This window comes from Schistocerca nitens, chromosome 1, assembly GCF_023898315.1.
Source record: "Schistocerca nitens isolate TAMUIC-IGC-003100 chromosome 1, iqSchNite1.1, whole genome shotgun sequence".
NCBI lineage: Eukaryota > Metazoa > Arthropoda > Insecta > Orthoptera > Acrididae > Schistocerca > Schistocerca nitens.
The window spans coordinates 875,551,107-875,576,320 of record NC_064614.1 but is presented as its reverse complement, the minus strand read 5'-3'; positions in this window follow the sequence as shown (position 1 = coordinate 875,576,320).

Genomic DNA, 25,214 nt, shown 5'->3' with positions numbered 1-25,214 from the left:
ATTTTGAGCCAATTGTCGCCCATAAGGTCATAAAAAGTGCTGTAGAATTCCAGGGGTAAACCGTCCGGCCCTGGCGATTTGTTCGGTGCTCCACGTGCCAAGACCGATGTCAGCTCGTCGGATGTCATGGGCAACAGTGTCATCGGGTGCCACGTTCCTAGGTGCGGAACAACCGTGCAACAGCTCGTCATAATTACTTACGTTTCGCGGATAGTCCATGTACAAGGTCCCATAGTGTGGGGCGAACGTGTGCGGTATGTCCATTTGCGTCACTGCGGGACCGCCTGCCTCCGCATTTATCGCCAGAAGGAGCTGACGATTGCGGTGGCGCCTCTGGCGCACAATGTGATAGACTGATGCCTTTACGTTAGGGATGTAGTCTTGCACTCGCGCTCGGCTGCTGTGCCCTGATACGAAGTAGACGAGCTTTGATGCATTGTACGGACATCTGAAGTTCGGGAGACGGCGGTTGCATCGCCAGCTCACGTAACGCTATACAGTAAAACTCCGATGTCGTCCTTTGCCAGTTAGATCTGTCACGCCCTAGGCCATCAGGGTCTTTTGGAGTGCAGGTTTGACACATCCCAGCCACCACAGCAACGTAGAAGTGTACATGGGCAGGCTCCTGAAGCAACGACGCCACGTGTCAGTTACTGCTTACCGACACGCTTCCTGGCGAAGGAGGGTGACTTTAGCGTCGATGGCCCTCTGCTGCGCATGGTGAGTTGTCCGCGTAAGGTGACAGTGCAGATATACGCGTGATGATCCGTGAAGGCCGTCGGCCAGAGTTATACATCACTGGTCGCTGTGCGGAGGCCCACGAGACGTATATCCGGTCGATACGACTGGCAGAGTGGACGGTAAGATGCGTATACCCGCACTGGTTCCTGTAAGGGCCATGTGTCGTGGAGCGCGAAGTCACGTACCAGTGCTTGTAGAGTCTGGCATGGAACGTAATGCGGTGTCTGGTCCTGAGGCCGCAGAACACTGCTAAAATCGCCGCCCACTAGTCATGGTCCATATTTTCTTGCAAAAGTGGATCGACCACTTCCGAATAAAAGACGTGCCTGTCACCGAGGTGTGAAGTACCAGAGGGAGCGTAGACGTTAACGAGGCGGACTGCGCCAAGGGTGAGAGCGATGCCTAGCGCGTTCGGCAAGTATGTTACGTCCGTTGCTTCCATGTCATCTAGGAAAAGGATGGCCGTTCCTCCTGCGCCATCACCAGATGGTAGGCTGTAGGTAGTGTTGCCATTTAGGCGTAAACGCAACTCGGGAGAAGGCCAATGTCCAAGTCTGCCGTTCTGATAATGTCGTCTAATGTGCAGGTCACCACGGACATCGACTGTTCCCAAATGGTATGACAAAGACATGTCAAGTGGTGGAGGCAATGTACGGGTGCAAACGCACGGTGAGCTTGTATTCCACACAGCCATCCGGCTGCCTGACGTGCATTACTGTGCCGTATGGTCTCCTGACTGGCAGGTCCCTCTGGGCTCGATGTCAACCGTGGGCTGCTGAGGAGTTAATGATGTGTGCTGTGCATCATCTGCATCCACTTCGTCTGCCCAATCACCAAGAGAGTATTGGGACGTCAGTGGTGACTGGTCACTTTCCAGGAGCCCACATTTTGAGATTTGATCCGATGCTCCTCATGTTCAGGACCACTAGGTGTAGGAGAGTGTTCCTTATCAGGCGTCTTCTGGTGAATGAGGCTGCTGGGATCCGTTGCAACTGCAGATGCGGCAACAGAGTTGATGTCTTCCATCAGTCACACATCTCTGTTCCATTCTTCAGCTGACATTCGTCTCTTCCTGTGATGCTTGGCTTGCGAGTCCGAGACTTGACATCCATTGGAGGGTGGGACTCGACATGGTCTCGGTCATCGGGAATCCCTGTGTCCGATCCAGACAGTGATTGTGGCGGAGTGCCCCTGACGCCGCGATGGGCAGATGCTGCAGGAACCTCAGCGCCGTTTTTTTTTTTTTTGGTTTTAGGGCACAAAACTGCTATGGTCATTAGCGCCCGGTCAGTGACTTAGGAAAAGGTAAAAAACGAAAACGGAAACCAGCAGCAATGGGAAAGAAACTCAAAAAATTGGAGAAACTAAAAGCGGAAGGAAAACTTAAAAAACCACTACAGAAAGGGGTTGATTGTACCCAAAAAGAGCTTCAAATGACTGACGTCATCTCACTGGCACTAACAAACTCGAGAACGCGATCGGCTGAGAGCGTGTCATCTGCTAAAATGGACGATATATTAGGCGACAGCTGTAGACGGGAGCGTAACGGAGTAAAATAGGGGCACTCAAGTAAAAGGTGTCTTACCGTCCACAGCTGAGAGCAGTGGAGACAGAGTGGGGGAGGATCGCCGCTTAAAAGATTTCGATGGCTAAAAAGACAGTGCCCTATCCGGATATAGTTAAAATTACCTCCTCCCGACAACGCGTTCGGGAGGAAGAGGTCCAAGCACAGAGAAGAGCTTTCACGTCCCGCAATTTATTATTGGGAAGTGTCGACCAATGTGCATACCATAAAAGAACAACACGACATAAAACACTGCGTAGATCGGCGAAGGGAACTGTGCGAATAGCTGGCCGAAGAAGAGAGACCGCAGCCTTGGCCGCTATATCGGCCGCCTCATTTCCACAGATTCCAACATGTCCTGGGATTCAGAGGAACGCCACAGAGACGCCCCCCAAGTGGAGCAAGCGTAGGCAGTCCTGAATCCGGTGGACCAGAGGGTGGACAGAGTAGAGAGCTTGGAGACTGAGGAGAGAGCTGAGAGAATCTGAACAGATAACTTACTGTATCCGCTGGTGGCGACGGATGTATTGGACAGCCTGGAGAACAGCGTAAAGCTCCGCAGTATAAACAGAACACTGTTCGGGAAGCCGAAGTCGATTTGGCACTCCCTACACCTAACGATGTTTTTGAGCCATCAGTGTAAATAAATGTGGCATCTTCAAGATTCCCTCAAGAAACTGCTGTCTACACAAATCCAGAATCCCCACCACCTACACTAGAGGAGATCCAAAGACATATTCATAGACTGAAAAACAACAAGGCATCCGGAGAAGATAATATCACTGCAGAACTACTTAAAAATCTTGGACCAAATTCCCTCAAAGAACTCACTCAAATCATCACAGACATTTGGCAGACAGAAAAACTACCAGAAGATTGGAAATGCGCCCTAATTCATCCACTGCACAAAAGGGAGACATGGCAGATATAAACAACTATCGAGGAATCTCCCTTCTCCAAGTCACTTATAAAATCCTCTCAGCTTGTCTTCTTCAACGAACACAAGAACAACTCGAACACAGTATTGGTGAATACCAAGCTGGCTTTCGCCCTCACCGATCCTGTGCAGAACAAATTTTCAATTTGAAGACAACACTAAAATACAAAGCAGTCAGAAACAGTCCGATCATTTGTTCCTTTGTTGATTTCGCAAAGGCTTATGATTCAATCGATAGGCAATCTCTCTTTATTATCCTTGAGGAGCTAGGACTCGATCCGAAAACCCTAAACCTTATCAAAGAAACGCTCACAAACACAACTTCTAAGATAAAATTCCTGGGTGAAATATTAGAGCCCTTCCTGATCAAAACCGGCGTCAGACAAGGTGACGGCTTGTCTCCACTCCTCTTCAACCTTGTCTTAGACAAAGTCATCCGAGAATGGGAAAAAGAACTGAAGAATCAAAATTACTGGAAGCCTATACAACTAGGAAGATCTAAAGATGGTATTAAAATTTCATGCTTGGCATTTACAGATGACGTGGCCATTCTAGCAGAAAACGAGACCACAGCAATTAAACAGATAGACATTCTCAAAGAATGCGCCGAAAAAGTTGGGCTACAAATTTCCTTCCAAAAAACCAAATTCATCTGCTCAAAATTTGAAACTCAAAAACTGATTACAAAATATGGACAAATTGAGAGAGTTCCATTCTTTAAATACTTAGGCGAGGTCCTAGAACCCACAGGGGGAGAGAAAACTGCACAAACAGTTCGACTGCAAAAACTGAAAAGAGCATACTGGTAAACCCACAACATCTACAATAAAAAGTGTCTCTCCATTCACTCAAAAATACGACACTACAATACAGTAATCAAGCCCGAAGCACTATATGCCAGCGAAACACTCACACTCCGTAGAAAAGGCGACCTGGAAGGCATCCTGAAAGAGGAACGCAAAATTATCAGAAAGATTCTTGGCCCAAAAAGAACTGAAGATGGATACAGGTTACAGTCTCGGAAAACTACAGAAAAATTATCTAACCTCGCCGCAGACATCCGGAAAAGAAGACTAAAATTTTACGGTCATATCCACAGACTCCCAACACCCAGACTCTCCCACAAAATTTTAATATACATTGAAAAATTGAAAACCATACCCTGGATACAAGAAACCAAAACAGATCTATCAAATGCACAAATAAATTCTTCAGAAGTTATAAACAGAAATGTATACAGGCAAAAAATCAATAGTTGGAAAGTACAACCCGAGAATGAAGTTTGCAAGAGACAGGGGACAAAATGGACAGAGGAAAGAAAGAGAATTAATGGGGAAAGAATGAGAGAAGTTTGGAGAATTAAAAAAATTAATCGGAAAAGCTTTGCGTGATCCGTATGGGTCCAATCGCACATAATAATAATAATGTGGCATCCTTCATTTGTGCGCATAGAGCCGCAAATACCCGACGATAAACAAGTGAAGGGGTACCATCCTTGGGAAACTGACATAGGTCAGGGAGCAGGCAGGTCCGGGGACGGAGCCAAGGAGGTGCTGTACCCCAAGTTGTCAAGAAAGTTTTAGGAAAGCGGAAGGAAAGAGAATGGAGCAGTTGACGGAAGCGGACTCCTGGTGGTAGTAGGGAGGAAGGGCGGCCTGCATACCCTAAATCCAAGGAAGCGTCGAAAAAAATGTCATGGGCCGGATTTGCAGGCATGGAAGACAGATGGCTAGCATAACGACTCAGAAGGACAGCTCGCCGATTGGACAGCGGAAGTTCAGCAGTCTCAGCATAAAGGCTTTCCACAGGGCTCGTGTAAAAAGCTCCAGACACTAAACGTAATCCACGGTGGTGGACAGAGTCGAGACGACGAAGAATAGATGGCCGAGCAGAGGAGTAAACTATGCTTCCATAGTCCAATTTCGATCGCACTAAGGCGCGATAGAGGCGGAGAAGGACCACTCGGTCCGCTCCCCAGGAGGTACCATTCAGGACACGGAGGGTGTTGAGGGATCGCAGACAGCGAGCCGAAAGATAGGAAATGTGGCAGGGCCAGCACAGTTTTCTGTCAAACATAAGACCCAAGAATTTAGCGACGTCCGAAAACGGAAGGTTGACAGGTCCTAGATGTAAGGAAGGTGGAAGAAACTCCGTACGACGCCAAAAATTAACACAAACGGTCTTAATGGGAGAAAAGCGGAAGCCGGTTTCGATGCTCCAAGAGCAGAGGCGATCGAGACATCCTTGAAGACGTCGTTCAAGAAGGCTGGTCCGCTGAGAGCTGTAGTAGATCGCAAAATCGTCCACAAAGAGGGAGCCCAAGACATCAGGAAGGAGACAATCCATAATGAGATTTATGGCAATGGCAAACAGTACAACACTTAGCACGGAGCCCTGGGGTACCCCGTTTTCTTGGGAGAAGGTACGGGAGAGAATAGTGTTCACCCGCACTCTAAATGTGCGCTCTGCCATAAATTCGGGAAGAAAAAGGGGCAGCCGACCTCGAAAGCCCCAAGAGAACAGTGTGCGGAGGATGCCCGTCCTCCAACAGGTATCGTATGCTCTCTCCAGATCAAAAAATATTGCTACTGTTTGGCGTTTCCGGAGAAAATTGTTCATGATATAAGTGGAGAGGGCAACAAGATGGTCAACTGCAGAACGATGCTTTCGGAAACCGCATTGGGCACGTGTTAAAAGACTGCGGGACTCTAGCCACCAAGCTAAACGGCAATTCACCATACGCTCCAAAACCCTACATACACTACTCGTGAGAGAAATGGGGCGATAGCTAGAGGCGAGATATTTGTCCTTTCCAGGTTTCGGAACAGGAACGACGATAGCTTCCCGCCACCGTCTGGGAAAAGTACTGTCGGTCCAAATTCGATTATAAAGGCGAAGGAGGTAACGCAGACTATGGGTTGATAAATGCAGCAACATTTGGATGTGGATACTATCCGGTCCTGGGGCGGAATAGCGAGAAGAAGAGAATGCATGTTGGAGTTCCCGCATGGAGAAAACAGTGTTGCAGCTTCCGCGATTTTGAGAGGAGAAGGCAAGAGGTTGCGTTTCCGCAGCGCGTTTCTTCGGGAGAAACGCTGGCGGCTAATTTGAAGAGCTCGAAATCTCAGCAAAGTGTTGACCCAATGAGTTAGAAATTGCAACGGGGCCCACTAATGTATCATGCGCGACAGTGAGCCCAGAGACCGGGGAGAAACTACGCGCGCCAGATAACCGTCGAATCCGACTCCAAACTTCCGAGGAGGGAGTGAAGGTGTTAAATGAGCTAGTAAAGAAGTCCCAGCTTGCCTTCTTGCTATCGCGGATGACGCGACGGCACCGCGCACGGAACTGCTTATAGCGGATACATTTGGCCAAAGTAGGATGGTGTCTGAAAACGCGAAGAGCACGTCGGCGCTCACGTATGGCGTCACGGCATGCCTCGTTCCACCAAGGAACTGGGGGGCGCCGGGGCAATTCGGAGGTGCGAGATATTGAACGTTCCGCAGCTGTAAGAATAACGTCTGTAATATGAGTGACCTCATCGTCGACGCTAGGAAAGTGACGGTCATCGAATGTCGCTAGAGACGAAAAAAGTGTCCAATCGGCTTGGGCAAACTTCCAGCGCCTCGGGCGCATGTATGGCAGTTGTAGCTGCAATCGAAGGACACATGGAAAGTGGTCACTCGAGTGTGTATCAGCAAGGGCGAACCATTCGAAGCGCCGAGCTAGCGGAACAGTACCGACCGAAAGGTCCAAATGAGAGAAATTTGTCGTGGAGGCAGACAAAAATGTAGGGTCCCCAGTGTTGAGGCAAACAAGATCCGCTTGGTGGAAGATGTCTAGCAATAGTGAGCCACGCGGACAAGGATGTGGAGATCCCCAAAGCGGGTGGTGGGCATTGAAGTCCCCAACCAGCAAATAGGAGGGTGGAAGCTGACCAAAAAGATGAAGGAGATCAGCTCGTGCCATTGGTGTGGACGATGGAATGTATACAGTACAAAGAGAGAAGGTGTATCCAGAAAGGGAAAGACGGACAGCGACTGCTTGGAAGGAAGTGTTTAAGGGGATTGGGTGATAATGGAGAGTATCATGGAGAAGAATCATGAGTCCTCCATGTGCTGGAGTGCCTTCAACAGAGGGGAGATCAAATCGGACTGACTGAAAATGGGGGAAAACAAAGCGGTCGTGGGGACGCAGCTTTGTTTCCTGAAGACAGAAGATCACCAGCGAGTAGGATCGTAAGAGGATCGTCAATTCATCCCGATTGGCTCGAATGCCGCGGATATTCCAATGGATAATGGACATAGGGTGAACAGAAAATGGAAGAATGTGACCAAGGCTGCCGTCAACTCAACGACTGCTCAGAGCTTGCGACCGACAGCGTGGAACGGCACTCAGCCGAAGGCAGAAGATCCTGATCCATGTGTTGTTCAGAGCAGCTCCTGCCACCAGCGTCAGCGCCGTTTGGCTGCGGTGGCGTCGTCGTCATCAGTGCCGGATCTCCAACGGAGCTTTCAGCGACTTGAGGTGGTATCAGGTTTTGATCATCCCTCATGTCATGTCGTGCCGCCTCCATGTACGTTAGTGGGGGAGAGGTCATCGTGGATCGTTGGGGAAGTTCATTGCGGGGCACTTGAATGAGGCGGCGCTGCAGATACTTAGTTCTAACATGGCCCTCCTGGCCGCACCATGAGCAGGTCCTCGGTTGGCCATCATATGTAAGAATTGCGCGGCAGCCGCCAACAAAAACATGTGATGGAACAGTTCTGTACGCAGTTGTCGTACCCTGTTAAGGCAGGATACGTTTCGAATGTATTCCATTTCTCCTCCGTGTGACTCAAAACTGCCATATGGCCACAGCGCGTCGACGACAAGGTTGGCGGGAACTTCGAATGGTAGTTCAAAGACGCGCACGTTACGCACTTCCAATCCAGCACCGTCAACTGCTTCTACGCTCAAATTATCGTATGCGTGGCAGAAGCGGAAGCCGTTTTTAAATCGTTGGAGGAGTCTGTCGTAGGAGGCTCCGTCAATCAGTTCGAGGTACACTGCGCTGGATACAGTAGACAAATGTATGCCTATCATTTCTTGCGGTTCTATGTGCATAACGTCTCGAAGAAAGTATTCTATTTCATCGGCCTTCGCTCTCGTGTACCATGCTTTGAACGTTAGTTTGATTGTAGCTTGACGATATGATAACGCCACGGTCGGTCGTACCGGTACTGTAAGTCAAAACAACGACGCACGACCGCGCGCTAGCGAGTGAACGACAACGCCTGCGGAGCGCTGCTCGGCCCGCCGAGCCCGTCCGCACGGTATCACAGCTGAAAGTCGACCGTGACCTTTGACATTGCCTTACCCGCTTGGCTACTACAACTCACATGCTTTCAGCATTTTATTCCGCGTAATTCACTCGAGAGAGCTGCAGGCTAGCCTCACCCCTTTGTTCCACATAATTCCAGACGAGAGTGACACAGGCTACTTCATTGCCGTATGATGCTGGCGCAAGCCATAAATGCATTAAATTTTGGAAGGTTTCCTGTGTCATGCTTCAGAAAATTCCTTTCCATTGTTACTTAAAAGCTTTAAATGAGTTTCGATAGTTAATAAGTAAACCATATGCGGAAAAAAGTACGAGAAGTCACTAGTAATTTGTGCTAACACTCACGTGACATACCTGTATGTAAGAGGAGCCGACCTTTTGAAATTTAATTATTTTATAAATTCCAAATTATGTAAAAATAACAGCTATTTTGTGAGAATATTGACCAAAACTGTTTTCTTGATGTCATAATCATTCACAGTAACAACAATAGAAACCATATTTCTAACAAAGGAAAACAGTCTATTATGAACTCACTTTCTACCCAGATGCGTCCTGGTGATTCTTCAGTAGCACAATCACTAAATGCGAAGCTAAAATCGCTCAATAAATCTAAAATAACAAATTCTAGGTGTAAATAAATCACACCAAACGGAACAAGTGGGCTATACCGAAACCTAAAGCCTCTCGGTACAGTTGACGAAAAATCGATGGGAGGACCGATCGGTAACAGGTCTCAGAAGCTTACAGAATAGCAACTTCGGATAAAGAACCGAAAATGACGTCACTACTGAGGCTTACCTGCTGCACCGATTAGTATGAATGATACAGAATTGGGCCCCTGGATTCGCATTTGGGAGGATGACGGTTCAAACCTCTGTCCGGCCATCCTGATTTTAAGTTTTCTATGAGTTTCCTAAATCGCTTTAGGATAAAGCTGGGACGGTTCCTTTGAACGGACGCAGCCGACTTCCTTCGCCATTCTTCCATAATCTCAAGGGAGTGATGATCTCACTGTTTGGTCTCCTCCACAATACCAACCAACCATCAAACTATGCACGTTAATCAATTTCCTCTCTCCCTGCATTGTTGGGTCAGATCCTTGGATTTATAAGTCTGAGAGGATGGCATAATAGTAGTTAGGTGTGTGTCAGCGCCATTCTGCCACGTGCTTCTTGCATCGCATCAGTGTTTGCCATTAGAAGGGCGTTTCAGACCGTAACCACTACTCTACAGTCGTTACGCAGGTGGGCTGTAAAGTCGTCCAAGGCTGTTACGCGCCGTTGCCATTCCACCGCCTGGAGATGATTGTTGTTCATTTTCCAAGGCCTATGACTACGCCAGACTGGTTTTGGTTTGAGGAGAATCATGCAGATTTATACACTGTGGTCAGAGAAATGCCAGCAGCCACAGTTCAGCGTTTGGACATCAGGAGACGTACGAGTATTCTATCAAGTCGGCTTAACCGAATGGCTTGTTTGATACATGAGTCCACAGGCATTGCCACACTCCCTTCCCATGTGATGTTGAGCTAGAGGTCTTTGACGATCATGCGGAGTTCTTGACAGATATTAAAGTAAGGTGCCTTATCTTTATGTTGCAAATAGGCAACTAGTTTAACGCCCTTAGGACAACGGGGCAATGGATTTGGAGTAGAGTGTGGCTCTTTCCCGCTGGTGGGTGGAACCTGGTTGGGCGTAGATGTTGATGATATGCCTGTCCACAGTGGTGAAGGCCATGCCTCACGCTATTGGGAGAATAGTGAGTTCGGTAATGGGAATCTTCCACGAACGTATGTAGCTGCACCCTTTTCGAGAGGGTCACTGGTAGATATGTAAGGTATGTATCCGGCAAAATCAGGGAGAGCAGCTAGTTGCGCTTCCTCTAGCAGTCCAGTGTCAACGTTAGATGCACCGATTATGTCTCGTAACAGAAAATTCGGGGGCGAACTGATATGGATGGTATCATTCGTTGTAATCCTGTGTGATGGGCGGCATGATAAGGGAAGGTTCGGTATAATGTTGCAGGTAATCCAGAGTGGTAAGTTTTGGTCGTGACACCAGGAGTCGGTCGCTTCACTCGGAGGTGCAGAGTCCCGACGAATCACCCGTTCGATCCACCGGTATACGGTGTTTCACTGATGGAGCATCGAAAGAGATGGACACGTCCTCCACTCGACAGCCTTTTGACTTTTCAGGCGAGGGGACTGTTCGTGAGTTGTGGTTTTTGCATGCTAAACTTCAGTCAGCTTGTAGTCGTCGTCCGGAGGTGAAGCATTCCGACCTGAGATCGTGCGCTACATCTGCGTTTATAGCACTTTGCTTCTCCAGTGATCGGTCTTCCGTGTCGGAAGACGGGAGTGTATCACCTCGTTCCGGCAAAAAAGCTGTATCCGGTGCTATCGCTGATGTAAACTCCATGGGGTCTTCTGAGAGGTGGTGGGCTACCGCTGGTGTGGTACCGGTGGAATCGACATGGCCGTTTCTTGTCTGGAAGTTGCGCAAAGGTATATTGGTGGCTTCCAGTCAGGGCGCCGATGCAGGATCCAAAAAGTGGTGCAAAGTTGCATGGGCAATGAGAGTCATCGCGTAGAAGAGTGCAATGGACTCATTTGTGATTGCAGGCGTCACCTTAGAGGCCGGCAGTTGTATGATGAGACTCTAGAGACATTCTGATCGAACGTGCCCTTCCTTGCCGCTTCCTGAACAAGTTCGCGTTTGGCTGTCGCCTATGGAGGTAATATGGCGCATGACAATGTAAGTTATCTGGTGGATATCATTGAGGACTGGATATGTTCGAAAATGTGCCCACCGTTCGGCGGCACGGCCGTAAACGGTGCCTTAAGAACGAAAGACATCCATGACGTCGACCGACGGGTATTTGAAAGGCAGTTCAGTGACCAGAATTGTCCTGCCTGGTCGACCGACACGGGCCCGATGTTACTGTCGGTTTGGCAGAAACGAAGTCCCTGCTGCGTGTCCCGAAGGATCTTAATGCAAGTCGTGTCATCGGTGTCTTTAACATACACCGTGATTTTCAGTATTGATAAGCCGATGCCCACGACGAAAGCGCTCTACCTCGAGTGTCTTTGGTCTTGCATAGTCACTACAGAATGTAAAACGGAGTGTTTATTTACGGAATCTGTTCGCCATTGTTCTATAGTATTACGCGGCACACGAGTAACGGCCGCAGAAGATAAACAAAACCAGCACTCGAGCTCCGCTGGCAAACATACGGGACGTCTGCACTGCTCAGCTGCTAAATCCAGACTTCCCTAGACAACGGGTAATTTTTTATTTTGAGAATCAACTAAATCCTTGCCCCAAGCGTTGATCCTCTGCAGGTCTCCCTGCATTTCGCAATGATTTTCAAGCGTTGCGGCGTCTCTGTATACAACAGCTTAGTCTGCGAAAAGCCTCGTGGAATTTCCGACATCCAGTAAATCATTGATATACATAGTGTGAAAAGTATGTGTCGTATACCACTCCCTCGGGGCAAATCCGAAGATTTCTGCCCGTTGAGAACCATGTGCTGTACTCTGTTCCCTAGAAACTCCAATTCAGTCACATAACTGCTCTGATACTCTGTACGCTCGTATTTTTTATTTTGTTCATAAGGCGCCAGTGCCGAATTGTAGACGTCTTCAGGAAGTCAAGGAACACCGCATCATCCTGAGCGTCTGTATCTACTGCTTTCTGGGGCTCGTGGACGACCAGTGTGAACTGGGTTTCACACGATCGCTATTATGGAACCAGCGTTGTCAACTGAAACCCCCTCGTACCGTAGCACGTCACTAGTGGGGCCAAACCTAATTATTGACGACCACTGATAAAATGGGCGGCTAATGAAGTCATCTGTATTGGCCTGCTTCCGGAATGAATTATCGCACGATCCTAATCTTCATCAGTGTGCTGCCTTGTTTCATTTTGTGTCCTCTAGCGTCGTGCTATTGTACTGATGCGCGGGTATCCAAAAGCAGACATGGTGGTTCAGATTTATACAGAGACTGCAAACATAGGACACTACATACAGGATGGTGGTGCGACCTGTTCTTGAATTATGCTCGTGTGTTTGGGATCCGTACCATTTCGGTTTGAAAGAGGACACTGAAACAATTCAGAGGCGGGCTGCTAGATTTGTTACTGGTAGCTACGGACAACACGTAAGCATTCCGGAGATGCTTCAGGAACTCATATTGGAATCGGGGGAAGGCGACGTTATTTTGGAGGAACGCTGTTGAGAAAATTTAGAGAGCTGGCATTTGAAGTGTCGAATGATTCTATTGCCGCCGATATACACTGCACGTAAGGACCATGAAGATAAGATACAAAGAAATTAGGGCAGACGGGGAGGTACACGGACGCGTCAAAGAAACTGGTGCAGGCATGTGTATTTCTAACACAGAGATATGTAAACAGACAGAATACGGCGCTGCGGTCGGCAACGCATATACAGGGTGGTCCATTGATCGTGATCGGGCCAAATATCTCACGAAATAAGCGTCAAACGAAAAAACTACAAAGAACGAAACTTGTCTAGCTTGAAGGGGGAAACCAGATGGCGCTATGGTTAGCCCGCTAGATGGCGCTGCCATAGGTCAAACGGTTATCAACTGCGTTTTTTAAAATAGGAACCACAATTTTTATTACATATTCGTGTAGTACGTAAAGAAGTATGAATGTTTTAGTAGGACCGCTTTTTCGCTTTGTGATAGATGGCTCTGTAATAGTCACAAACATGTGGCTCACAATTTTAGACGAACAGCTGGTAACAGGTAGGTTTTTAAAATTAAAATACAGAACGTAGGTACGTTTGAACATTTTATTTCGGTTGTTCCAATGTGATACATGTACCTTTGTGAACATATCGTTTCTGAGAACGCATGCTGTTACAGCGTGATTACCTGTAAATACCACTTTAATGCAATAAATGCCCAAAGTGATGTCCGTCAACCTCAATGCATTTGGCAATACGTGTAACGACATTCCTCTCAACAGCGAGTAGTTCGCCTTCCGTAATGTTCGCACATGCATTCACGCTGTGCTGACGCATGTTGTCGGGCGTTGTCGGTGGATCACGATAGCAAATATCCTTCGACTTTCCCCACAGAAAGAAATGCGGGGACGTCAGATCCGGTGAACGTGCGGGCCATGGTATGGTGCTTCGACGACCAATCCACCTGTCATGAAATATACTATTCAGCACCGCTTCAATCGCACGCGAGCTATGTGCCGGACGTCCATCGTGTTAGAAGTACATTTCCATTCTGTCATGCAGTGAAACATCTTGTAGTAACATCGGTAGAACATTACGTAGGAAATCAGCATACATGGCACCATTTAGATTGCCATCGATAAAATGGGGGCCAATTATCCTTCCTCCCATAATGCCGCACCATACATTAACCTGCCAAGGTCGCTGATGTTCCACTTTTCGCAGCCATCGTGGATTTTCCGTTGCCCAGTGGTCCATATGATGCAGGTTTACGTTACCGCTGTTGATGAATGATGCTTCGTCGCTACATAGAACGCGTGCAAAACATCTGTCATCGTCCCGTAATTTCTCTTGTGCCCAGTGGCAGAACTGTACACGACGTCCAAAGTAGTCGCTATTCAATTCCTGGTGCATAGAAATATGGTACAGGTGCAATCGATGTTGATGTACCATTCTCAACTCCGAAGTTTTTGAGATTCCCAATTCTCGTGCAATTTGTCTGCTACTCATGTGCGGATAAGCCGCGACAGCAGCTGAAACACCTACTTCGTCATCATTATTTGTTGCAGGTCGTGGTTGACGTTTCACTTGTCGCTGAACACTTCCTGTTTCCTTAAATAACGCAACTATCCGGCGAACAGTCCGGACACTTTGATGATGTCGTCCAGGATACCGAGCAGCATACATAGCACACGCCTGCTGGGCATTTTAATTACAATTGCCATACATCAACACGATATCGACCTTTTCCGCAATTGGTAAACGGTCCATGTTAACAGGGGTAATATATGACGAAGCCAATACCGTCCGCACTGGCGGAATATTACGTGATACCACGTACTTATACGTTTGTGACTATTACAGCGCCATCTATCACATTCATATTTCTTTAGGTGCTACACGGATATGTAATAAAAATGGGGTTTCCTATTTTAAAGAACGCAGTTGATATAAGTTTGACCTATGGCAGCGCCATCTAGCGGGCCAACCGTAGCGCCATCTGGTTTCCCCCTTCAAGCTAGACGAGTTTCGTTCTTGTTAGTTTTTTCCATTGATGCTTATTTAGTGAGATATTTGGCCCGGTCACTATCAATAGACCACCCTGTATAAGACAACAAGTGTCTGCCGCAATTGTTAGATCGGTTACTGCTGCTTCAATGGAAGGTTGTCAAGATTTAAGTGAGTTTGAACGTGGTATTACAGTCGGCAAGCGAGCGATTGGATACAGGATCTCCGAAGTAGCGATGAACTGGGGACTTATTCCTACGACCCTTCTACGAGTATATCGTGACTGTCAGGAATCCGGTAAAACATCAAGTCTCCGACATCGCTGCGGCTGGAAAAAGATCGTGCGAGAACGGGACCAACGACGACTGAAGAGAATTGTTCGACGTGGCATAAGTGCAACCCTTCCGCGAATTGCTGCATATTTCAATGCTGGGCCATCAACAAGACTCAGCTTGCGAACCATTCAACGAAACATATCTATATGGGCTTTCGGAGCGAAAGGCCCACTCGTGTACCACTGATGACTGCATGACACAAAGCTTTACTCCTAGTCTGGTCCCGTCAACACCAACGTTGGACTGTAGATGACTGAACATGTTGCCTGATCGGACGAGTCTCGTTCCAAGTTTCATCGAGTGGATGGACATGTACGGGTATGGAGACAGTCTCATGAATCCATGGACCCTGTATGTCAGCAGGGGATTGTTAAAGCTGGTGGAGGCTCTGTAACGGCATATGGCTTGTGCAGTTGGAGTGGTTGGGGCCCCTGATACGTCTAGATGCGACTGTGAAAGATGACACGTACGCAAGCATCCTATTTGATCACTGGCTTTCACGAAGTCCGTTGTGCATTCCCGTGGGCTTAGGCAATTACAGCAGCACAATGCGACACCCCACACTTCCAGAATTGCTACAGTGTCTCCGGGAACACTCTTCTGAGTTTAAACGCTTTCTCTGGGAACTATACTCAACAGACATGAACATTATTGAGCATATCTGGGATACCCCATGTACCCCGTTTTACGGACAGCCCTGCAGGAATCATGGTGTCAACTCCCTCCAGTTCTTCAGACATTAGTCGAGTTCATGTCATGTCGTGTTGCGACACTTCTGCGTACTCGCAGGGGCCCTACACGATATTACGTTGGTGTACCAGTTTCTTTGGCTCTTCAGGGTACATTGATGGGCGTTTCGGACCAATTACATTACTTCGAAAATGTTCAAATGTGTCTGAATTCCTCCGGGACCAAACTGCTGAGGTCATCGGTCCCTAGACTTACACACTACTTTAACTTACGCTAAGAACAACAACACACCCATGCCCGAGGGAGAACTCGAACCTCCGGCGGGAGGGGCCGAGCAGTCCGTGACATGGCGCCTCAAATCGCACGGCCACTCCGCGTGGCTACGAGTACATTGCTTCATGTTCTCGAGGTGGTAGGTGAAACTTTGTATTAACTTTCGATAATTCGCTGCATATACTAGTATATAATCCATTTGTAAGAGTCCTCACTACCTATTCTTTAAAGAGTCTAACCCCACGTATAAAATAGCTTCAAACGCCTGATTACAAATGAGTTTGTGTGTTAGATATTTGACATGAAGCACGTAAACCCTACAGCCGGAGACACAAAATCCTAATTATTTCGGCTTTATTAGTTTCGGATTATTCACCGATAAGTTATGAATAGTTAAAAACAAAACTGCTTAAAGTTGGCTGCAGTCGCTAGGTGCTCTCATTCTCAATTACAGGATGAAAATAGTCTGGGTAATTTGCACTTCATGTGTTAGCAGGCCTCATCACAGTTTCTAACAGTAATAATTTACTCCCTTAAACCTATAACGTATGATTGCACCTCATAATGAGTAGATCATGACAGTATTTGAAATTTTTAAATTCGGTCAATAACTGTACAAAACACCTAAAGCTCCCCTGAAATCTATCGGATAGGCAACCCGCAACTAGAATCGTGAAACCCTTTCGAAGACAATTCGTCGTCTGTGTTGTTGTGGTGGGCACACATTGTAACAATCTCGATTCTTATCTTTCTATTCCATTCGCGGGCGGTACGCGGGAAGAAAACCTATCCGTACTCCTACTTATGAGCGAAACTTTGGCTAAGTGTAACGTATGGTCATTAGACGTGAATCATACTGGAAGAAGCAATACGTTTATGGACTTATTTCTAGTGTTCAGCACCTCAGTTTGTCTGTCTGTCTCTCTCTCCGATTGTTAACACACCTTTTTCTCAGGAAAGGGAAGAGGTATCAAGCGGAAATTTATGTCGCATTGTAAGATCTACGGCCCCTTGGTGATGTGATAATTTTAAGCTTCTAAGCTAATGAAGCCAGATGATACTACCATACTTGTCACATATTTTGCCACTCTCAAAGTGACTCATCGAAACCAAAAGGCGCGCATTTTGTGCCTGGTGGTCTAGTGATATAGTGTTTGGCTGGAAATCGAGAGACAGCGGGATCGAATCTCTGTCGGAACACGCACTTTTCAGTCTTTATGTGAACCTAACTGTCCCCTCTAAACAATGTGAGGGGCTGCCAGAAACACCATGTTGTTCGGATTCCCCGTTAAACTGCAGGTCCACATTTCACTGTTGGGTAACTGGGGTTCGTTAGGGACACGCATGTCGCGGAAGTGGCTAACAATAGAAAGACTTGCACCAGGCCATTGAGCCATACAAGACATTGTTACTTTCCACATACGTAATGAATTTGTAGAGACCTCAGAACGCGAGTCCTTCTCTCACTTGTCCGTTTTTTGAACGAGATGAAAATTTCCTTTGTCTCGTCGTCGGAGCGGTCGTGGTGTCCTGTTAAGTCTCGCTCGCGACGTCGACCACAATCCACGCGCACTTTAAGCCGTCGGCACAAGGAACGAGTTAGTTAACGCTGACTTGGCTCTCTACGAGTTGTACCGTCACTTCCAGATATTTCTCGATGAGAGACCAAATCGTCACGTGAAACACAAAAGTTCTGCGATATTTCGGCAACGTGCCACGTAATTTAGAACCAATAGGAAGCAAGAACGTTCCCAACGTCACAGACAGAAAGAAAGGCGCCACACTGTATTTGTCGTGTTCAGTAGAAGCGCATATTCAGTGGGGTTTATGTTGTACATTACACTCATAAGTACGTGCTGTTTCTAGCCACCAGCAAATTGAATGTCTCAAGAACGAATCGTTATTCGTATGATTTATTGCAATAAATTATTTATTGTAATAAGTGACGGGAAACGACATATTGGCGGTTTTAGAATCAGCTATTTTCGCGCTATAACTTCCTTATTATGAGAGTAAGCCATTTTAAGGCAACGACCGACTGAAGAGTCATAAAAACGTGTCGTTCTTGTTAGGATTCGTTATAACTAAAGGTCAATAACATTTCGGCGATTGAAACCTTTGTAACAAAAAATACCATATTTCAGGCACAACGATTCTGTACCGATGGTGGAACAGATGATAGTTCGAGTTCAACTCCACCAATTTCTTTTCTACCTTCACGTTTTCTAAAGGGTTGTAAGAGTTTCCTCAGAAATTAATATCAATCATTTCTATAGTATCTGATGTTACACCAATATTCGTGCGCGCACTGTCAGGAGTGTGTTTGACCGATTTGGCGACTTTTTAGAAGCTTATGTCCTTCCTGAGTTGTCACGTATCTTTCATTTTTGTCTTATAACACGATATTCAAGTTTTTGTTTATGTATAACACAAAGAGAGCAACATGAATAGCGTATGGTGAAGAAAGGAAATGTACGTTTTATTAGAGCTAACTGTGATGCATCTATTGCATTTCTTGCTTTTATGTTTTTGGTTTCTTTAAAGGCAAAGAGAAAAGGTGAAGCGATAGCCTAGCGCAGAGTCGGCGCCTACCGTCAAGTATTTTTGATTTTCCAATGTTAAAAAACGTAAGATGTTTTTCCTGTTCCTCGGTAAGAGGAAGGACACTCTCTCTGCTAATAAACGAGGGTAGACGCACGTTATTTTACAGAGTAATCGGCGGTAGCCATTTTGGATACGAGAATAAGTGAAAAGACTGCATTTTTAATGTGTTCAGAAGAAATAATACATTCTTATTTCGTTAGTGAAAAATTGAGTTAATATAGAATTAAAGAAGCCCACTTGTGTACTTCTGAGTTATCACGAAGATCCGGTTCCCATATCATGGACACGGTCAAGATTTTGTAGGCGGATAGGGCGATCGGACGTAGTATTGTTAATTGGTAAGCATAAATCTACAATAAGATAAAGACTATTTTGTCCATTCAGAACTAATATGAACCCATTGACAGGCAGAGCTCAGCTTATTATGCTTGTCCGAGCAGGGAAAAATTAATCTCATTTCCATATATCTAAACATTATTACATTTTTTATTGTAGTATAAAGTGGTGACAAGCGATACGCACGCTGCGTAGTGAGCAAAACTGTGAGTACTAGAATTGTTAAGACAATGAATATACATGCATGTTAGTAATTTCTTTACGTTCCAAGTAATCGGATGTTATGACAGGGACGATGATGTAACACTGGAAAAACACTAACTGAAAGACAAAGAAATAATAAATAAATTAGGAGGAAAAAGACAATAATACGAAGAGTGGACAACTGAAAGTACAGTAGAGTGAAGTACCAGTTACAAGACAACAACAAGGTAGGACCGAGTAATGCATGTAGAAAATGCTTTCCTAATAGACCTATTAGAAAGTCCGAGCACCTATTTCCTAAAATCCAGAACATAAAGCTTCAGGGGTTAACGCAATTGCAATCAAGTAGAGAGAATGACATTAATCAGTACGAAAAGGATATTTAGTGAACAACAATTGATATTACAATTACATATAGTTGTACATGCATTCTGTCGCGCAAGAAATAGCGCGGGAGTAAAATCCAAACATAGAAAATACGGGCCAAAAAACCCCGAGCCTTCGGATTATTATTGTTATAACGGTTAATTTTGATTTACATTGAACGTGTAGCACCTACACACATTTTACATAAAAATCATGAAAACATGAAATTACACAACGTACAACAGTCCTTTGTGTTTTGTACAGATAGTTGTATTAGTCTGTGTTTTTGGCTGTTACAATTTTACATGGTATATCAGTTCATCGTCGACTACAACATTTTTGGATCTGATCGAAGTAAACGTTGCCGACGGCGGTTTGTTGTTGGTCTGGCGGTGTGTCGCTGCTGGCGTAGACGATAGCGTATGTGACCGCCTGTAGCAGCCGGCGCCGGTTCGTTGGCCCAAGCGGTGACGTAGGAGCGAACAGCTGCCGGTCGGTGGGCGTGGCGCGGCGTCCGCTGCCCGGACAGGACAACCGCCGATAGGTCGCCGCGTCGCGCAACATGTAAATATTTCACCGAGTATCAGTTCATCAGCATAATAAAGTAAATATACCTGCTATAAGTGCTGGAAGAAAACTCATTAATTTCCCAAACACTCCACGGTCACTGGTGTCCACTGTTTACGGAAAGCATTGTAAGAATGTACGAACGAACAAGTTCCAGGTCTTTAAATAAGTTCTGGTACGAACTCACATTTTACACTGGTTTAACATAACTGTAGTTTTAAGCTAAGTGTTCACTTGATCGCAGTACGCACTGTCACTATGGTGAGTGTTCAGTTGAGTACGTCGCGGTGACACTTTTCGCTTCATATCACTTGGCCTGCGTCGCTTCTAGCGTGCATCTGCCGGTCCGGAAACCACAGTTCGCTGTGCGCTACTCATAGCGTATTTTCACTGTACCCTGCTATGGCTCCGTTTATCAGAAGTCTCACTTCGTTGCCGAAACATTTATCCACACTGTGAATGTCTATCGTGTTTCGCATCTAAATTGTTTTCTGGGAAAGGCACACCATTTGAGCTATTAATTTTTGTTCTTTTGTTCACTCTACTTTCAGAACAGTCTTCCACTGTTAAACACAGTCACACATGTTGTGTTCTTGCACAGTTAACTGTTCACACTTTTATGTCGTTCGAATTCGTAGTTCAGTTCATCCGTTTTTTCACTATTTGAGCGTTCAGATAGTCACTTTTAAATTGGAACACGGTTTATTGCATTTTACTAGAATTACATAATAAATTTGTTTTGCATTTTACATGTTAATATTATGTATTTACATAGGTATGGTACAATTAGAGTTCCTTCTAAGTCCGTTTATCACTTAGTATTCAGTGATTGACCTAGTTGTCACCTCTTATTTAAAGTGTTGACCAGTTGGTCATACTGGACCCGTGAGTTCAGTAGGTTTTATGACATGTGTATTATTTATTCATTCAACACTGATTCAGAAACTTTTATCATTGTTGCGTTTGCAGCTGCCTTGCTTACGCACGGGTGTACCTGCAAGCGCCTCCAAGCTGGAATCAGTGCGGAAGTTAAGAGATATTATTCTGTTTGAAATTTTTTATTACGCGAATTCTCGCGTCTCTACAGCGATTCGCTGTTAATTTGCGCGTCCGACGACCATGCACAATGCTTCCTCCCTTTTCAAGGTTTATCCTGTGCAGAGCGTCCTTACGCAGATTCATTTGCTAATCTCTTTTCTGTCACGGCACTTGTTTAAGTGCAGTATTCTCCTTCTGTCACAACTCACTCATACATACACTTAGCAACTACTCTATATCTAATAAGCACAAGTACAAAATCAAATAAACATTAAATAAATCTTACTAACTAGGCATACAAGTTACATCTACCTTTACACACTACACATCTTAGACTTAAACTCTTAAGTATCCCTGGATATAAACGGTTTTATTATTTGCCACCGCAGCATTCTCTGAATTTCTCTCCCCACGGTTTGTCTTTTCGACCACGGCATTGAATAGGAGGAACGGCAGAAAGTTTGATGAGGTTTTACATGCATGTCAAACTCATACTCTTATTACCCCGGTTTTTCTGGAAACACTTGTCCAAATTGGTTCAGCACTTGGCTCAAATCAGATTGCTGTGACAGGCTGAGGTACGAAGATTCTGCTACTTTTGATTCAATGCGTTGCTTAATAATAGCATTTTCCCGTTCGCAACCGGATTCCGGTTCGCTGCTGTCTTGATTTACAGCACAGTTGTGGTGACTCAACGCGTCAGGATCCTGTAAAGTTACCCGGACATTCCGGCAGTAGTTCACATACGCGTCCGGAGTCCTCATTAACGCCAGATCAATTTGTCGGTTTGGATAGGTTAAGGTGCATGGACAATAACTAGTTTGGACAAGAAGAGAATAGAAGCTTTCGAAATGTGGTGCTACAGAAGAATGCTGAAGATTAGATGGGTAGATCACATAACTAATGAGGAGGTGTTGAATAGGATTGGGGAGAAGAGAAGTTTGTGGCACAACTTGACTAGAAGAAGGGATCGGTTGGTAGGACATGTTTTGAGGCATCAAGGGATCACAAATTTAGCATTGGAGGGCGGCGTGGAGGGTAAAAATCGTAGAGGGAGACCAAGAGATGAATACACTAAGCAGATTCAGAAGGATGTAGGTTGGAGTAGGTACTGGGAGATGAAGAAGCTTGCACAGGATCTTGTCTTGTGACAGCCAGAGCGAGAGCACCAGCAGCAGCGAGTACTGTTTGTATAAAGCGTTTATTTTGCATTTTGTTTACGACCTTCCACTAAGGAAGGGATTCTATTTGTGTTTATCTGCTCTGCATAGAAACTAACAGTTCTTGATCGTTAGGAGAGAAATTTATTTTGTACTTATTTGCTGCGCTTAGCTTTTAAATAGTTAGCCGGCCGAAGTGGCCGTGCGGTTAAAGGCGCTGCAGTCTGGAACCGCAAGACCGCTACGGTCGCAGGTTCGAATCCTGCCTCGGGCATGGATGTTTGTGATGTCCTTAGGTTAGTTAGGTTTAACTAGTTCTAAGTTCTAGGGGACTAATAACCTCAGCAGTTGAGTCCCATAGTGCTCAGAGCCATTTGAACCATTTTTTTAAATAGTTTTTCTGGGAAAACCTAGCGTAGTTTTCGCGTCTCGTATTTCAGTGAGTGTTTCTTGATTATCAGAGTAGCTCATCAGAAGATTATCATGGGAATTTGTCACCGTATAGAGTAGGGTAAACATAGTCATGTGTAGGGACTGTGGTTGTTGTGAGCGGACGCAAGGAGAATTGGCCACTCTTCGGGGGCAGGTGGAGGCTTTGTCTGTTAGGCTCATCGAGCTCGAGGCGCAGGCGTCGGCTCGTAGTGGCGTTGGGGCAACTGTGGTGAGACCTATGCCTACTTCGGTGGCCTTGGAATCACATGGAACCCCTGATGTCGCTGCGTCTTCCGGCAATGAGCATCTTACCGGTCAGCCATCACTCCAGGGTGAATGGCGGACAGCCGGCCGCGGTGGTCTAGCGGTTCTGGCGCTGCAGTCCGGAACCGCGGGACTGCTACGGTCGCAGGTTCGAATCCTGCCTCGGGCATGGGTGTGTGTGATGTCCTTAGGTTAGTTAGGTTTAAGTAGTTCTAAGTTCTAGGGGACTTATGACCTAAGATGTTGAGTCCCATAGTGCTCAGAGCCATTTGAACCATTTGAATGGCGGACAGTGGTGGGCTCGCGTGTGCCTGGCCGAAAGGCGAAGGTGGGATCTGGCCGCGTGGCAGCTGCCTTACCCCTTTCCAACAGGTACGGGGTGCTTCCTAGTGGTGATGACATCGTTTCCGAGCCACCACAGGATGCCTCGCCTGTTGGGCCACTGGCCGATTCTCCGGCAAGTTCCCGACAGTCACAGAGGGCGGGCCTATTAGTTATAGGGAGCTCCAACGTTAGGCGGGTTATGGAACCCCTCAGGAAAATAGCGGGTAGGTCGGGGAAGAATGCCAGTGTGCACTCGGTGTGCTTGCCGGGGGGTCTCGTCCGTAATGTGGAGGAGGCCCTTCCGGCGGCTATTGAACGCACTGGGTGTGACCGGCTGCAGATAGTAGCACATGTCGGAACGAATGACGCCTGCCGCTTGGGTTCTGAGGCCATCCTTGGTTCCTTCCGGCGGCTGGCTGATTTGGTGAAGACAACCAGCATCGCACGCGGAGTGCAAGCTGAGCTTAATATCTGCAGCATAGTGCCCAGAGTCGATCGCGGTCCTCTGGTTTGGAGCCGTGTGGAGGGTCTAAACCAGAGGCTCAGACGACTCTGCGACTATAATGGTTGCAAATTCATCGACCTCCGTTATTGGGTGGAGAACTGTAGGGCCCCCCTAGACAGGTCAGGCGTGCACTACACACCGGAAGCAGCTACTAGGGTAGCAGAGTACGTGTGGCGTGCACACGGGGGTTTTTTAGGTTAGAGGGACCCCCCCTTGGGCGAAACGATAAAATACCTGACGGCTTACCAGAGAGAACATCAGCATCGTTGATAAAGAACGTCCGTCCTCAGAGACCAAAAACAGGAAAAGTTAACGTAATATTGGTAAACTGCAGGAGTATCCAGGGCAAGGTTCCTGAATTAGTATCGCTTATTGAAGGAAATAGTGCGCATATAGTATTAGGAACGGAAAGTTGGTTAAAACCGGAAGTGAACAGTAACGAAATCCTAGACACAGAATGGAATATATACCGCAAGGATAGGATAAACGCCAATGGTGGAGGAGTATTTATAGCAGTAAAGAATTCAATAATATCCAGTGAAGTTATTAGCGAATGCGAATGTGAAATAATCTGGGTTAAGTATCAAAGGTGGGTCAGATATGATAGTCGGATGCTTCTATAGACCACCTGCATCAGCAACCGTAGTAGTTGAGCGCCTCAGAGAGAACCTGCAGAACGTCGTGAAGAAGTTTCGTGATCATACTATTGTAATAGGGGGAGACTTCAATCTACCAGGTATAGAATGGGATAGTCACACAATCAGAACTGGAGCCAGGGACAGAGACTCTTGTGACATTATCCTGACTGCCTTGTCCGAGAATTACTTCGAGCAGATAGTTAGAGAACCAACTCGTGAAGCTAACGTTTTAGACCTCATAGCAACAAATAGACCGGAACTTTTCGACTCCGTGAATGTAGAAGAGGGTATCAGTGATCATAAGTCAGTGGTTGCATCAATGACTACAAGTGTAATAAGAAATGCCAAGAAAGGAAGGAAAATATATTTGCTTAACAAGAGTGATAGGGCACAAATCGCAGAATATCTGAGTGACCACCATCAAACGTTCATTTCTGAGGAAGAGGATGTGGAACAAAAATGGAAAAAATTCAGAAACATCGTCCAGTACGCCTTAGATAAGTTCGTACCGACTAAGGTCCAAAGCGAGGGGAAAGATCCACCGTGGTATAATAATCATGTACGAAAGGTACTACGGAAACAAAGAAAGCTTCATCATAGGTTTAAGAGTAGTCGAATCATAGCTGATAAGGAAAAGCTGAACGAAGCGAAAAAGAGCGTAAAGAGAGCAATGAGAGAAGCATTCAACGAA